Source organism: Ranitomeya imitator, chromosome 5, assembly GCF_032444005.1.
Source record: "Ranitomeya imitator isolate aRanImi1 chromosome 5, aRanImi1.pri, whole genome shotgun sequence".
Classification (NCBI taxonomy): domain Eukaryota; kingdom Metazoa; phylum Chordata; class Amphibia; order Anura; family Dendrobatidae; genus Ranitomeya; species Ranitomeya imitator.
In genome coordinates this window covers 230983959-230998733 of record NC_091286.1, presented here as the reverse complement: position 1 = coordinate 230998733, position 14775 = coordinate 230983959, and positions in this window count along the sequence as shown.

The window sequence follows — 14775 nt, the reverse complement described above, 5'->3', positions numbered from 1 at the left end:
TAGTGGGAAAAAAAAATTCTTTATTTTTTTATTGTCCCTACCTATGGGGGTGACAAAGGGGGGGGGGGGGTCATTTATAATTTTTTTTATTTTGATCACTGAGATAGATTATATCTCAGTGATCAAAATGCACTTTGGAACGAATCTGCCGGCCGGCAGATTCGGCGGGCGCACTGCGCATGCGCCCGCCATTTTGGAAGATGGCGGCACCCGGGGAGAAGACGGACGGACCCCGGCAGGATCGGTAAGTATGATGGGGTGGGGGGGGAGCATGGGGGGGGGATCGGAGAATGGGGGGGTGAATCGGAGCGCGGGAGGGGTGGAACGGAGCACGGGGGGTAGAACGGAGCACGGGGGGGTGGAACGGAGCACGGGGGGTGGAACGGAGCACGGAGGGGGGTGGATTAGAGTGCAGGGGGGGAGATTGGAGCACGGGGGGTGATTGAAGCACGGGGGGAGCGGACAAGAGCATGGGGGGGAGCGAAGCACAGGACAGAGGGGAGCCGGAGCAGTGTACCGGACAGATCGGGGGGCTGGGGGGGCGATCGGTGGGGTGGGGTGGGGGCACATTAGCATTTCCAGCCATGGCCGATGATATTGCAGCATCGGCCATGGCTGGATTGTAATATTTCACCAGTTATAATAGGTGAAATATTACAAATCGCTCTGATTGGCAGTTTCACTTTCAACAGCCAATCAGAGCGATCGTAGCCACGAGGGGGTGAAGCCACCCTCCCTGGGCTAAACTACCACTCCCCCTGTCCCTGCAGATCGGGTGAAATGGGAGTTAACCCTTTCACCCGATCTGCAGGGACGCGATCTTTCCATGACGCCACATAGGCGTCATGGGTCGGATTGGCACCGACTTTCATGACGCCTACGTGGCGTCAAAGGTCGGGAAGGGGTTAATAGCGAAAAAATATGTGATCAGTATGCCTGCAAATCTACGATTTTTGAATCGCAAACACCAGGCAGGCCTCAGCCTGACCTAACAGACTGTATTCAATTATTTTTTTTTAAAGTTAATTTATGCTAAATAGCGCTGTATAGAATTAGAGTATCACACAGCCAAAAAATAAGTACATCGGCCTTCAATGCCCAAAGTTAGAGCACAGAGATATATGACGGTTGACGGCTGTAACGGAAATACCACACTGGCAAATCTGTGGCCTTTGAGTTTTTTTGGATGCTAAATAGCCCTGTATAGAATTTGAGTATCACACAGCCACAAAATAAGTACAGCAACCTCCAATGCCGAAACTTAGAGCACAGAGATGACGGTTGACGGCTGTAACGGATTTACCACACTGACAAATCTGTGGCCTTTCAATTTTTTTGGATGCTAAATAGCACTGTATAAAATTTGAGTATCACACAGCCACAAAATAAGTACACTGGCCTCCAATGACCAAACTTGGAGCACAGAGATATACGACGGTTATACCACACTGGCAAATCTGTGGCCTTTGAATTTTTTTGAATGCTTAATAGCGCTGTATAGAATTTGAGTATCACACAGCCACAAAGTAAGTACACTGGCCTCCAATGCCCAAGCTTGGAGCACAGAGATATATGAGGCCTTTTTCGGTGAATTTAAAACACAAAGGGGGCACAAGGGTAGCGCACACAACTATGCTACATATACCTGACAAACTATCACTTTTCAACAGGCCTCAGTCTGACAGAACAGACTGTATATTTGTTTTTTGGGGGGGTGAATTTGTGGAAAGAAAACATAGACAGTAAATAAGATGCAGCAGCAGGCAGTTATGGAGCTTTGGGAAGGATGCAGTGGGAGCAATGGACGCATATACAGTGCCTGCAGGCCTTGGCACTGATGTGGATATGCTGTGCCCTGCCTGCCTAGCGCTGCAATATCGGGACCCATGAATTAGCCCTAAAAAGGACTGTTGGTTTCTGAGGAGTTGTGGATGTCCCGGTACTCTCCTGCACGCAACCTCCGATCCTCACAAGATCTCCTTCTCTACTCCCCTATTATCTCCTCTTCCCACAATCGCATACAAGATTTCTCTCGTGCATCCCCCCCTACTCTGGAATTCTCTACCACAACATATCAGACTCTCGCCCACCATCGAAACCTTCAAAAAGAACCTGAAGACCCACCTCTTCCGACAAACCTACAACCTGCAGTAACCACCGATCGACCAAACCGCTGCACGGCCAGCTCTACCCTACCTACTGTATCCTCACCCATCCCTTGTAGATTGTGAGCCCTCGCGGGCAGGGTCCTCTCTCCTCCTGTACCATTTGTGACTTGTATTGTTCAAGATTATTGTACTTGTTTATTATGTATACCCCTCCTCACATGTAAAGCGCCATGGAATAAATGGCGCTATAATAATAAATAATAATAATAATAATGTAAGAGTTTCAGACCTACACTAACTCTAAAAACCACGATTTTGACCCTATTTCGGCACCAGCTCTCCCTACTCTCGCTGAAACAGGAACAGAATGCGGCGAGTAGGGCAGTGCCATGTCTCTTATAATCAGGATGATGCTATACAGCCAATCACTGTACGACCACAACAAAGATGGCTGCGGCGTTTCATGGCCTGGTAGACAATCCATGCACCGTGATTGGGTCTCTAAAGTCTGCCAAAACTGCTGGGTGGAGACTGCAGTTACCGCCGAATAATCCTGGAAATGCTCGCTACTCGCCGAGTACCCCGATACTCGGGCAAGTAACGAATAGTGGTGAGCACGTTCGCTCATCACTAGTGTTGAGCATTCCGATACCGCAAGTATCGGGTATCGGCCGATATTTGCGGTATCGGAATTCCGATACCGAATTCCGATACTTCCCGCGTATCGGATACCGGAATCGGAAGTTCCCAGAATTCAAACTGAACGCAGCAGCCAATGAGGAATGATTGGAAGTGTGGGCACATCCTGTTTAGCATGGTGGGCATGTAAGTACTGGCAAGGCTGTGATTGGCTGCTGAAATGATGTCACTCTGCACTATAAAAAACGCTGCCGCCATTTTGCGCTCACTCTGCTGTGATTTCAGTTAGGGACAGGACGCTGTGTTCTAACTGAGGGCCAGTTGAGATAGCTAATTGCTTTATTTTCCTTTCCAAAGGCTAATTTAGCAAAACGCTGTGTGTTCTTCACTGTTCACCTTGCTCTTGCCTTGCAGCGCTGTTTTAACAGCGTTCTGCAAGGTCTCTGTGTGTGTGTGTGTGCAGCTCACTCTGTAGTCTGTGTGCAGCCATATACCCGGTTGTATTCAGCTCAGGGGGGGTTCACACTGCCTCACACAGTTGTCCTTTTTTGCTCATGGTGCAGCCTGCTGCACATTTTTTCTCAAATTTCCTATTAGTGTTTTTCCACCCGTCTCCAGCTAAATTGTGGAAAAACACTACATAGGATAACCTAGAGGGGGGTTTTTGGGCCTTGCAGCGCCGTTTACGGCTGTCTGCACGGTCTCCGTGTGAGCCCAGCTCGCCCTGTAGTCTGTGTGCAGCCATAGCCGGTTGGATTCAGCTCAGGGTTCGTTACTGGCTCATACCTTGAGAAAAATTTTCCTTTTTTTCAAATAGTGCAGCCTGTTTAAAAATTTTAAAAAAAATTCCCTATTAGTGTTTTTCCACCCGTCTCCAGCTAAATTGTGGAAAAACACTACATAGGATAACCTAGAGGGGTTTTTTTGGGCCTTGCAGCGCCGTTTACGGCTGTCTGCACGGTCTCTGTGTGAGCCCAGCTCGCCCTGTAGTCTGTGTGCAGCCATAGCCGGTTGGATTCAGCTCAGGGTTCGTTACTGGCTCATACCTTGAGAAAAATTTTCCTTTTTTTCAAATAGTGCAGCCTGTTTAAAAATTTAAAAAAAATTCCCTATTAGTGTTTTTCCACCCGTCTCCAGCTAAATAGTGGAAAAACACTACATAGGATAACCTAGAGGGGGTTTATTGGGCCTTGCAGCGCCGTTTATGGCTGTCTGCACGGTCTCTGTGTGAGCGCAGCTCGCCCTGTAGTCTGTGTGCAGCTATAGCCGGTTGGATTCAGCTCAGGGTGCGTTACTGCCTCATACCTTGAAAAACAATTTCCTTTTTTTCAAATAGTGCAGCCTGTTTAAAATTAAAAAAAAAAAATTCCTATTAGTGTCTTTCCACCCGTCTCCAGCTAAATAGTGGAAAAACACTACATAGGATAACCTAGAGGAGGGTTTTTTGGCCTTGCAGCGCCGTTTACGGCTGTCTGCACGGTCTCCGTGTGATTTAAACTAGCTCTGTAGCCCGATCTGCACAAAAAAAAAAGTAAAGTTCACCAAACACAACTTAACACTTGTGTAGGCCACATTTGAAAAATAATAAAGTTTAGTCCACACTTTACAACATTAGTGTTTCTTACACCTGTTAGGAGGAGCATTTCAGGAATAAGCACACTAAGGCCTTAGTACTTTTCTGCTTATCTTTATCTGTCAACCAAGATGAAGAGGGCAGGGAGTAAGGCACGTGGGCGTGGGCGCGGAGCAGGGAGAGGAGCAGGGAGAGGACGTGGTGATTCTGTGCCTGCTGCGGGCGCCGGTGACTCGTCGTCACTCAGTTTCAGCAGGGAACAGTCCTTCATGCGCAGCTTTGTCGGAGAGCGCCGTGCACCGCTGCTGCGTGAAGACCAAATTGAAGCCGTTGTCGGGTGGATGGCAGCTAACGCCTCGGCATCGACTTCAGTTAGTGCCACATCCTCTCAGGCACAGAGCACTGGAGAGCAGCCATCTGTCTCTTCACCACCTGCCAAATTGGCCAGGCAGTCAGAGAGCCCAGGACAGGAGCCGTCTCTACTTCTGTTCTCTGAATCTCTTGGCTTGGAAACAGGGGGCCAGCCAAGCAGCATTGGAGAAATGGAAGAAGAGGCAGTGTGCAGTGATGCCCAACAGCTTTTTCTCTCTGACTCTGAAGAGGCAGGTGGGCCAGTGCCTCCGGTGACCACAGCGCAGTACGCATCTGATGATGAAACTCAGGTGCCGCTTTCTGATGCGTACTGTGCTGCCGAGACTACCCAGGAGGAGCAGTTGGTGGCAGAGGGTAGTGGAGATGATGAGGTCCTTGACCCATCGTGGCGTGAGGAACAGGAAGGTGGTGGGAGCAGCTCTGAGGAAGAGCTTCCCCTCACGGGCCAAAGAGGGAGAGGGAGGGGGAAGACTGCGGAGCCTGTAGCCTCAACTTTGGCACCCGTTAGGAGCCTGTCTCTTTCCAAAGCCAAAAAGGGCGCTCCCAAGACTTGCAGTGCCTGGTCCTTTTTTGACACAGTTGCAGATGACATTTGTTTTGTCAAATGCAAGCTGTGTCATCAGAAAGTAAAAAGAGGGAAAAATGTCAGCAACCTCAATACCACAAATATGTGGAAACATGTGCGGACCAGGCACGCGGTGGAGTTACAGAAACAGACTGAAGATGTAGGCCAACCAACAGCGGCAGCTACCACCTCTTCAGCTCGTGTTGCCTCTTCCTCCAGCTCACGCACAGCTGGTTTGGCTTCCTCCCAGGATCGCCATGGAAGAACCTCTGGCACTGTTGTCCAGAGACCTTGTGTAATTCCACCCACAGCACCACCTTCCCAGTCATCCTCACACTCCCAGTCTACTCTACAGCCATCGGTAGTACAGGCATGGGAGAAAAGGCGGGCATTCTCGGCCAACCACCCCCGAGCACAGGCTCTGAATGCAGGCATTGCCAAACTGTTGTCCCTGGAAATGCTCTCGTTCAGGCTGGTGGAGACTGACAGCTTCCGTGACTTGATGGCATTGGCAGTCCCACAGTACAAGGTGCCCAGCCGCTTTTACTTCAGCAGGCAGGCTGTCCCTGCCCTGCACAGGCATGTTGAGGCAAACATAAAACATGCGCTACTGAACGCCGTCAGTAGCAAGGTCCACCTCACCACCGATGCGTGGACCAGTCAGCATGGACAGGGGCGATATGTTTCCCTCACTGCCCATTGGGTTAATGTTGTTGAGCCAGGTACAGATCGTGCGAGTGGCGCAGGACGTGTCCTGCCCACTCCAAGGATTGCAGGAATCCAGTCTGTACGCATCGACTCCTCCTCTTACACCAGTTCCTCAGATTCCTCTCTGCAGGATCCGTCACAGTCCACCTCCACATGGACCCGTGAACGTTTACCTATGACCGACATGAGCACAGCCGTGGCCAAACGTCAGCATGCCGTCTTGAAACTAGTTTAATTGGGGCATCGAAGCCACACAGCGCAGGAGCTCTGGAATGCCATCAAGCAGGAGAGCGATGTGTGGTTACTGCCAGCGAATCTCCAGCCAGGCATGGTAGTGTGTGACAATGGCCGAAATCTGGTGGCAGCTTTGGCCCTTGGCAACCTCACTCACATCCCATGTCTGGCACATGTGCTCAATTTGGTTGTACAGAGTTTTCTGAGGGACTATCCGGATCTTGATGCCCTGCTGCACAAGGTCCGCCTAGAGTGTGCTCACTTGCGGCGTTCCAGCTTGGCCAGATCCCGCATTGCTGCTCTGCAGCGCCGATTCCGCCTTCCGGAACACCGCATCATATGTGACCTACCTACCCGGTGGAATTCCACGTTACATATGTTGGAGCGGTTGTGTGAGCAGCAGCAAGCAGTTATGGAGTACCAGCTGCATCAGGCGCAAAGAAGTCGCAGTCAGCGCCGATCAGACTTCACAACCACAGAGTGGGCCACTACGAAGGACGTCTGCCAGGTTTTGCGTCCTTTTGATTATTCCACGCGGATGGCAAGTGCAGATGATGCACTAGTCAGCATGACTGTCCCCCTTATCTGCCTGCTTCAGCAAACTTTGCAAGGGTTAAGGGATGATGTTGTGGAAGAGGTGGAGGATGAGGAGTCACCTTTTCCATCAGTTTCTGGAGAGTCAGCGCCACGTGGTTCCTCACAAAGGGGTACGCAGTGGCCAATTTGTGAGGAGGATGAGGAGGAGTCAATGGAGGAGGAAGAGCTCCGTCCAGAGGAGGGAGCGACACAATTGTCCAGTGGTCAGTGTGTACAGCGAGGGTGGGGTGATGACGAGCGGGCAGAGATCTTGTCTCAAGCAGGGGACAGCGTTTCTGGGCCAGTTGGCACTCTGCAGCACATGGTGGATTTCATGCTGCAGTGCCTGAGAAATGACTGCCGCATCGACCACATTCTCAACATGCCTGATTATTGGGTGTTCACCCTCCTCGATCCTCGCTACCGGGACAACGTCCAAAACCTCATCCCTGCGTTGACCCGAGAGCGTAAATTGCGGGAGTACCACGACACACTGGTGAATTCCATCATCTTCTCCTGTCCAACTGAGAGGAGTGCTGCTAGTGCTTTACAAAGCAGCTCAGTGCGTCGAGGCAGTGGGGGAGGCTCTGCCCAAAGAGGGAGCAGAAGCAGTGCCTCTGCCCAAGGCAAGCCCAGTATGGCACAACTCTGGCACACTTTTGTGTGCTCGCCCCAAATGTCTACACCATCACCGGCGGCTCCAGTCAGCAGGAGGCAACGGTTCCGTCAGATGGTGACAGACTACATGGCTTGCCCTCTTACTGTACTCCCAGACGGCTCTTCCCCGTTCAAGTTTTGGGTCTCTAAGCTGGATACATGGCCAGAGCTAAGCCAGTATGCATTGGAGGTGCTGGCTTGCCCTGCGGCTAGTGTCTTATCGGAACGTGTCTTTAGTGCCGCAGGTGGTGTACTAACAGACCGTCGCATGCGACTATCCTCCGATAACGTTGACCGGCTTACTTTCCTGAAAATGAACCAGGCCTGGATCTCGCAGGAATTTGCCACTCCTCTGCCTGATTAAGTAATTGGGTGTCATCCAGGTCTCCTGCTGTGTTCATCTTTCTACCACCTGAACTGCTATTCCTGGGCTCCAACACCGCCAGTTGCGGCTCAGAAGTGCAGGCTGCACAGTAAAAACATACGACCCAGTGTTATTGGGTTTCAGTAACGTCAGCTGATCCCCAGCTGTGTAGCCGGCAATGTGTCCTGCGACCGCCACGCTGGCACAACAACCTAAATGTAAGGGAACCTGTCCCCCCCCCCCCGTCGTTTGTTACTGAAAGAGCCATCCTGTGCAGCAGTAATGCTGCACAAGGAAAAGGTAGCTCTTTTTTTTTAGCTCCTTGCACACGTAGAACTTAACACTTATAAAATGTGTTCACTGATACCATTATACTGTCCCGGAGCTGGGACTTTCCTTCGTAATGTGACGCAGCACAGCCGTCATTCCTACCCCCTTGGTGCCGTGCGCTGCCTCCTTAGCGTTGTTTTAAGCTGTCACGGAGCCTGCGCTGTTCTGTTATCCCTTGGGCATGCCCTATTTGCGCTGCCTGTCTTCTGACATAATTTGGTGTCAGGCTGGCTGCGCCTGTGCGGCCGCGCTGCCCGAGATCCCGCCTCGCAGTGTCTTCTGATTGAGTCACACTGCGGGCCTGGGATCCATGGGCATGCGCAGTGCATATCTTCCCCTCGGGCTCTCGCTCATTTCCCTCCGCCTTCTTTAGACTGTGCGCCGTCAGCTGATCCCTAATAGCATGCCACGGCCGTGACACCGCACAGTCTGAAGAAGAGGGAAGGAGGGGAGTGAGAGTCGAGGATATGCACTGTGCATGCCCATGGTTCCAAGGCCCGCAGTGGGATTACGTTAGACGAGACTGCGAGGTGGGATCTGGAGCAGCGTGGACGCACAGGCACTGACAGCCTGACACCAAATTATGTCAGAAGACAGGCAGCGCTAATTGGGCATGGCCAAGGGCTAACAGAACAGCGCAGGCTCCGTGACAGCTTAAAACAACGCTGAGGAGGCAGCGCACGGCACCAAGGGGATAGGAATGACAGCTGTGCTGTGTCCCATTACGAAGGAAATTCGCACCTCCGGGACGGTTTAACGGTATAAGGGGACACATTTTTAGTGTTTACTTCGGTGTTTGCAAGGAGCATAATTAAAAGAACCACCTTTTCCTTTTGCATCCTTAGTGCTGCACAAGATGGCTCTTTCAGCTACAAATGTCTTGGGGGGGGGGGTTAAAGGTTCCCTTTCAACTTGCTCCAATCAGGCTTCGGCCTACACTCTGTTCCTCTGCTCCTCCTGCTGTCCCTGGGCTCTAACACCGCCAGTTGGTGCCTGGAAGTGCTGTGTGCACAGTCAACAGTCGCTCCTCTGTTATTGGGGTTCAGTAACGTCAGCTGATCCCCAGCTGTGTGTGCGGCAATACCTCCAATCTGCTCCTCCTGCTGTCCCTGGGCTCTAACACCGCCAGTTGGTGCCTGGAAGTGCTGTGTGCACAGTCAACAGTCGCTCCTCTGTTATTGGGGTTCAGTAACGTCAGCTGATCCCCAGCTGTGTGTGCGGCAATACCTCCAATCTGCTCCTCCTGCTGTCCCTGGGCTCTAACACCGCCAGTTGGTGCCTGGAAGTGCTGTCTGCACAGTCAACAGTCGCTCCTCTGTTATTGGGGTTCAGTAACGTCAGCTGATCCCCAGCTGTGTGTGCGGCAATACCTCCAATCTGCTCCTCCTGCTGTCCCTGGGCTCTAACACCGCCAGTTGGTGCCTGGAAGTGCTGTCTGCACAGTCAACAGTCGCTCCTCTGTTATTGGGGTTCAGTAACGTCAGCTGATCCCCAGCTGTGTATCCGGCAACGTGTCATGCGACCGCCACGCTGGCACAACTAAAATGTAAGGGGACCTGTCCCCCCGCCCCCCCCCCAGGCGTTTGTTACTGAAAGAGCCACCATGTGCAGCACTAATACTGCACAAGGGAAAGGTCGCTCTTGAAATTATGCTCCTTGCAAACGCTGAACTACACACTCATGTAATGTGTCCCCTCACACCGTCCAACCGTCCCGGAGGTGGGACTTTCCTTTGTAATGTGACGCAGCACAGCCGTCATTGCTACCCCCTTGGCACCGTGCGCTGCCTCCTTAGCGTTGTTTGATTCCGTCATGGACACTGCGCTGTTATGTTATCCCTTGGCCATGCACAGTTTGCGCTGCCCGTCCTCTGACATCATTTGTTGTCGTCCTGGCTGCGCCTGTGCGTCCACGCTGCCCGAAATCACACCTCGCAGTGTCGTCTAATGTGATCCCACAGTGGGCCTGGTATCCATGGCCATGCGCAGTGCATATACTAGCCTCTCACTCCCCTTCTTCATGCTTCTTCAGACTAGGCGGCGTCAGCTGATCCCTAATAGCATGCCACGGCCGTGACGCCGCACAGTCTGAAGAAGCAGGAAGGAGGTGAGTGAGAGGCGATGATATGCACTGCGCATGCCCATGGATCCCTGGTCCGCAGTGGGACTACATTAGATTACACTGCAAGGTTGGATCTCGGGCAGCTTGGACGCACAGGCACTGCCAGCCTGACACCTACATGATGTCAGAAGACGGGCACCGCTAACTGTGCATGGCCAAGGGATAACATTACAGCGCGAGCTCCGTGACAGAACCAAACAACGTTGAGGAGGTGGCGCCCGGCACCAAGGGGGTTGGAATGACGGCTGTGCTGTGTCACATTACAAAGGAAAGTCCCACTTCCGGGATGGTTTGACGGTGTGAGGGGACACATTATATGAGTGTGTACTTCAGCGTTTGCAAGGAGCATAATTTTCGGAGCCACCATTTTCCATGTGCAGTATTACTGCTGTACAAGATGGCTCTTTCAGCAACAAATGCCTGGGGGGGGGGGGGGTTAAAGGTTCCCTTTCAACTTGCTCCACTGCAGGCTTCGGCCTACACTCTGCTCCTCTTTGATTCCCTGGGTTTCAACACTGTCAGTTGCCACCTGGAAGTGTTGTCTACACAGAAAAAACACTAGGTGATGTGTCAGTGGGGTTCAGCACCGCCAGCTGTTCCCCTGCTGTGTAGTCGGCAACGTGTCCAGCACAAGCCACGCTGGCATAACAGAACAAAAGCTGCCACCAGTGCAGGCTTCGGCCTAGACTCTGCTCCTCTCCTCCTCCTGCTGACCTTGGGCTCAAACACCGCTAGTTTTTGCCCGGAAGTGCTAGCTGCACAGAGAAAAACACCAGCCAATGTGTTAGTGGGGTTCAGCACCGCCAGCTGTTCCCCTGCTGTGTAGCCGGCAACGTGACCTGCAAATGCCACGCAGGCACATGAACTGAAATTAAAGGGAACCTGGCCCCACCCCCCCAGGTGTTTCTATGTATAACAGCCACCTAGTACAGCAGTACTGTTGCATTTGTACAAGGTGGCTGTTTTTTTATCCTTGCCCACGTAGAATTAAACACGTAAAATATGTGTCTCATTACAGACCATTACAATGTCCCTGAGGTGTGACTTTACTTTTTAATGACACGCACCACCCCCCTTGGTAGCGCTGCCCGTCTTCTGACATCATTGGTTGGCTGCCTGTGCCTGTGCGTCCGCCCTGCCCGACACAACCCCCCTCGTTTCATATATTTTGGCTGCGAGGGTGTGATTGATGGGCATGTGCAGTGCATATGTTCGCCTGTCTTAACTCATCTCCTTCCGCCTTCTTCAGACTGTGCGGCCTCCTGGCCGTGGTAGGCGATAAGGGATCAGCTGAGGCCGCCCAGTCTGAAGCAGGTGTAAGGACATGTGTGAGCGGCAAACATATTTACTGCACAAGGCCACGAATCCCAGCCACGCAGTGTGATTTTTTGAAAACACACTGTGGGCCTGGGATTCATATCCATTGCTAACCGCAACGGCCAACATGAAATGAGGTGAGAAGACAGGCAGCGCTCACAGCGCATGGCCAAGGGATCACAATAGCGCAGACTCCTGTACAGCTAATACAACGCTCAGGAATCTGCGCCCACCACCTAGGTGTAAATTTTGACACCTGTGCTGCGTCTCCTTAAAAAGACAAGTCACGCCTCCACTACTGTTTGACAGTATAATGGGCTAAATAGTGTACGTGTTTTATTCAGCGTGTGCAAGGAGCAAACTAAATAGAGCAACCTTTTACTTGTGCAGCATTAATGCTGCACAAGGTGTGGCTCTTGTACCTTGCAACACCTGAGGGGGGGTTAAAGGTTACCTTTGAAATTGGTTCAACTAGGCTTCGGCCTACACTCTGCTCCTCTCCTCCTCCTGCTGACCCTGGGCTCTAACACCGCTAGTTTTTGCCCGGAAATGCGAGCTTCACAGAGAAAAACAACAGCCAATGTGTTAGTGGGGTTCAGCACCGCCAGCTGTTCCCCTGCTGTGTAGCCGGCATCGTGTCCAGCACAAGCCACGCTGGCACAACCGACCAAAAGCTGCCACCAGTGCAGGCTTTGGCCTACACTTTGCTCCTCTCCTCCTCCTGCTGACCCTGGGCTCTAACACCGCCAGCTTTTGCCCGGACATGCGAGCTTCACAGAGAAAAACAACAGCCAATGTGTTAGTGGGGTTCAGCACCGCCAGCTGTTCCCCTGCTGTGTAGCCGGCATCGTGTCCAGCACAAGCCACGCTGGCACAACCGACCAAAAGCTGCCACCAGTGCAGGCTTCGGCCTACACTTTGCTCCTCTCCTCCTCCTGCTGACCCTGGGCTCTAACACCGCCAGTTTTTGCCCGGACATGCGAGCTGCACAGAGAAAAACACCAGTCAATGTGTCAGTGGGGTTCAGCAACGCCAGCTGTTCCCCTGCTGTGTAGCTGGCAACGTGTCCTGCAAATGCCACGCAGGCACATGAACTGAAATTGAAGGAAGCCTGCCCCCCACCCCCAGGTGTTTCTATGTATAACAGCCACCTTGTACAGCAGTACTGCTGCATTTGTACAAGGTGGCAGACTTTTTCTCCTTGCCCACGTTTAATTAAACACGTACTAAATGTGTCTCATTGAGACCATTCCACTGTCCCTGAGGTGTGACTTTCCTTTCTAATGATACGCAGCACCACCCTTGTTAGCGCTGCCCGTCTTTTGACATCATTGGTTAGCTGGCTGCGCCTGTGCGTCTGCCCTGCTCGAAACAACGCCCCTCGGTGTCTTATTTTTTTGGACAACGAGGATGTGATTGATGGGCATGTGCAGTGCATATGTTTGCCTGTGTTCACGCATCTCCTTCCGCCTTCTTCAGACTGGGTGGCCTCATGACCGCGGCATGCGATAAGGGATCAGATGAGGCCGCCCAGTCTGAAGCAGGTGTAAGGACATGTGTGAGCGGCAAACATATTTACTGCACAAGGCCACGAATCCCAGCCACGCAGTGTGATTTTTAGAAAACACACTGTGGGTCTGGGATTCATGTCCATCGCTAACCGCAACGGCCGACATGAAATGAGGTCAGAAGACAGGAAGCGCTCACAGCGCATGGCCAAGGGATAACAAGAGCGCAGACTCCTGTACAGCAAATAACAACGCTCAGGAAGCTGCTCCCATGCACCAAGGTGTTATTTTCGACACCTGTGCTGCTTTTCTTTAAAAAGACAAGTCACGCCTCCACTACTGTTCTACAGTAGAATGGACTAAATAGTGTACGTGTTTTATTCAGCGTGTGCAAGGAGCAAAATTAAGAGAGCAACCTTTTACTTGTGCAGCATTAATGATGCACAAGGTGTGGCTCTTGTACCTTGCAACACCTGAGGGGGGGTTAAAGGTTACCTTTGAAATTGGTTCAACTAGGCTTCGGCCTACACTCTGCTCCTCTCCTCCTCCTGCTGACCCTGGGCTCTAACACCGCCAGTTGTAGCCTGGAAGTGCTAGCTGCACAGAGAAAAACACCCGCCAATGTGATAGTGGGGTTCAGCACCGCCAGCTGTTCCCCTGCTGTGTAGCCGGCATCGTGTCCAGCACAAGCCACGCTGGCACAACCGACCAAAAGCTGCCACCAGTGCAGGCTTCGGCCTACACTCTGCTCCTCTCCTCCTCCTGCTGACCCTGGGCTCTAACAACGCTAGTTTTTGCCCTGAATTGCTAGCTGCACAGAGAAAAACACCAGCCAATGTGTTAGTGGGGTTCAGCACCGCCAGCTGTTCCCCTGCTGTGTAGCCGGCAACGTGACCTGCAAACGCCACGCAGGCACATGAACTGAAATTGAAGTGAGCCTGCCCCCCACCCCCAGGTGTTTCTATGTATAACAGCCACCTTGTACAGCAGTACTGCTGCATTTGTACAAGGCGGCTGACTTTTTCTCCTTGCCCACGTGGAACTCAACACGTACAAAATGTGTCTCATTAGAGACCATTACAATGTCCCTGAGGTGTGACTTTCCTTTTTAATGACACGCAGCACCCCCATTGTTAGCGCTGCCCGTCTTCAGACATCATTGGTTGGCTGGCTGTGCCTGTGCGTCCGCCCTGCCCGACACAACGCCCCTCGTTGTCTCATATATTTTGGCTGCGAGGGTGTGATTGATGGGCACGAGCAGTGCATATGTTCGCCTGTCTTCACTCCCCTCCTTCCGCCTTCTTCAGACTGTGCGGCCTCATGGCCGTGGCAGGCAATAAGGGATCAGCTGAGGCCGCCCAGTCTGAAGCAGGTGTAAGGACATGTGTGAGCGGCGAACATATTTACTGCACAAGGCCACGAATCCCAGCACCGCAGTGTGACTATATGGAAAGGCACTGTGGGTCTGGGATTTATGGCCATCGTTAACCGCAGCGGCCAACATGAAATGAGGTCATAAGACGGCCTGCACTAACAGGGTATTGCCAAGGGATAACACAAGAGCGCACTCTCCTGTACTGCAAATAACAACGGTAAGGAGTCTGCGCCCAGCACCTAGGTGTAAATTTTGACACCTGTGCTGCGTCTTCTTCAAAAGAAAAGTCACGCCTCCACTACTGTTTGACAGTATAATGGGCTAAATA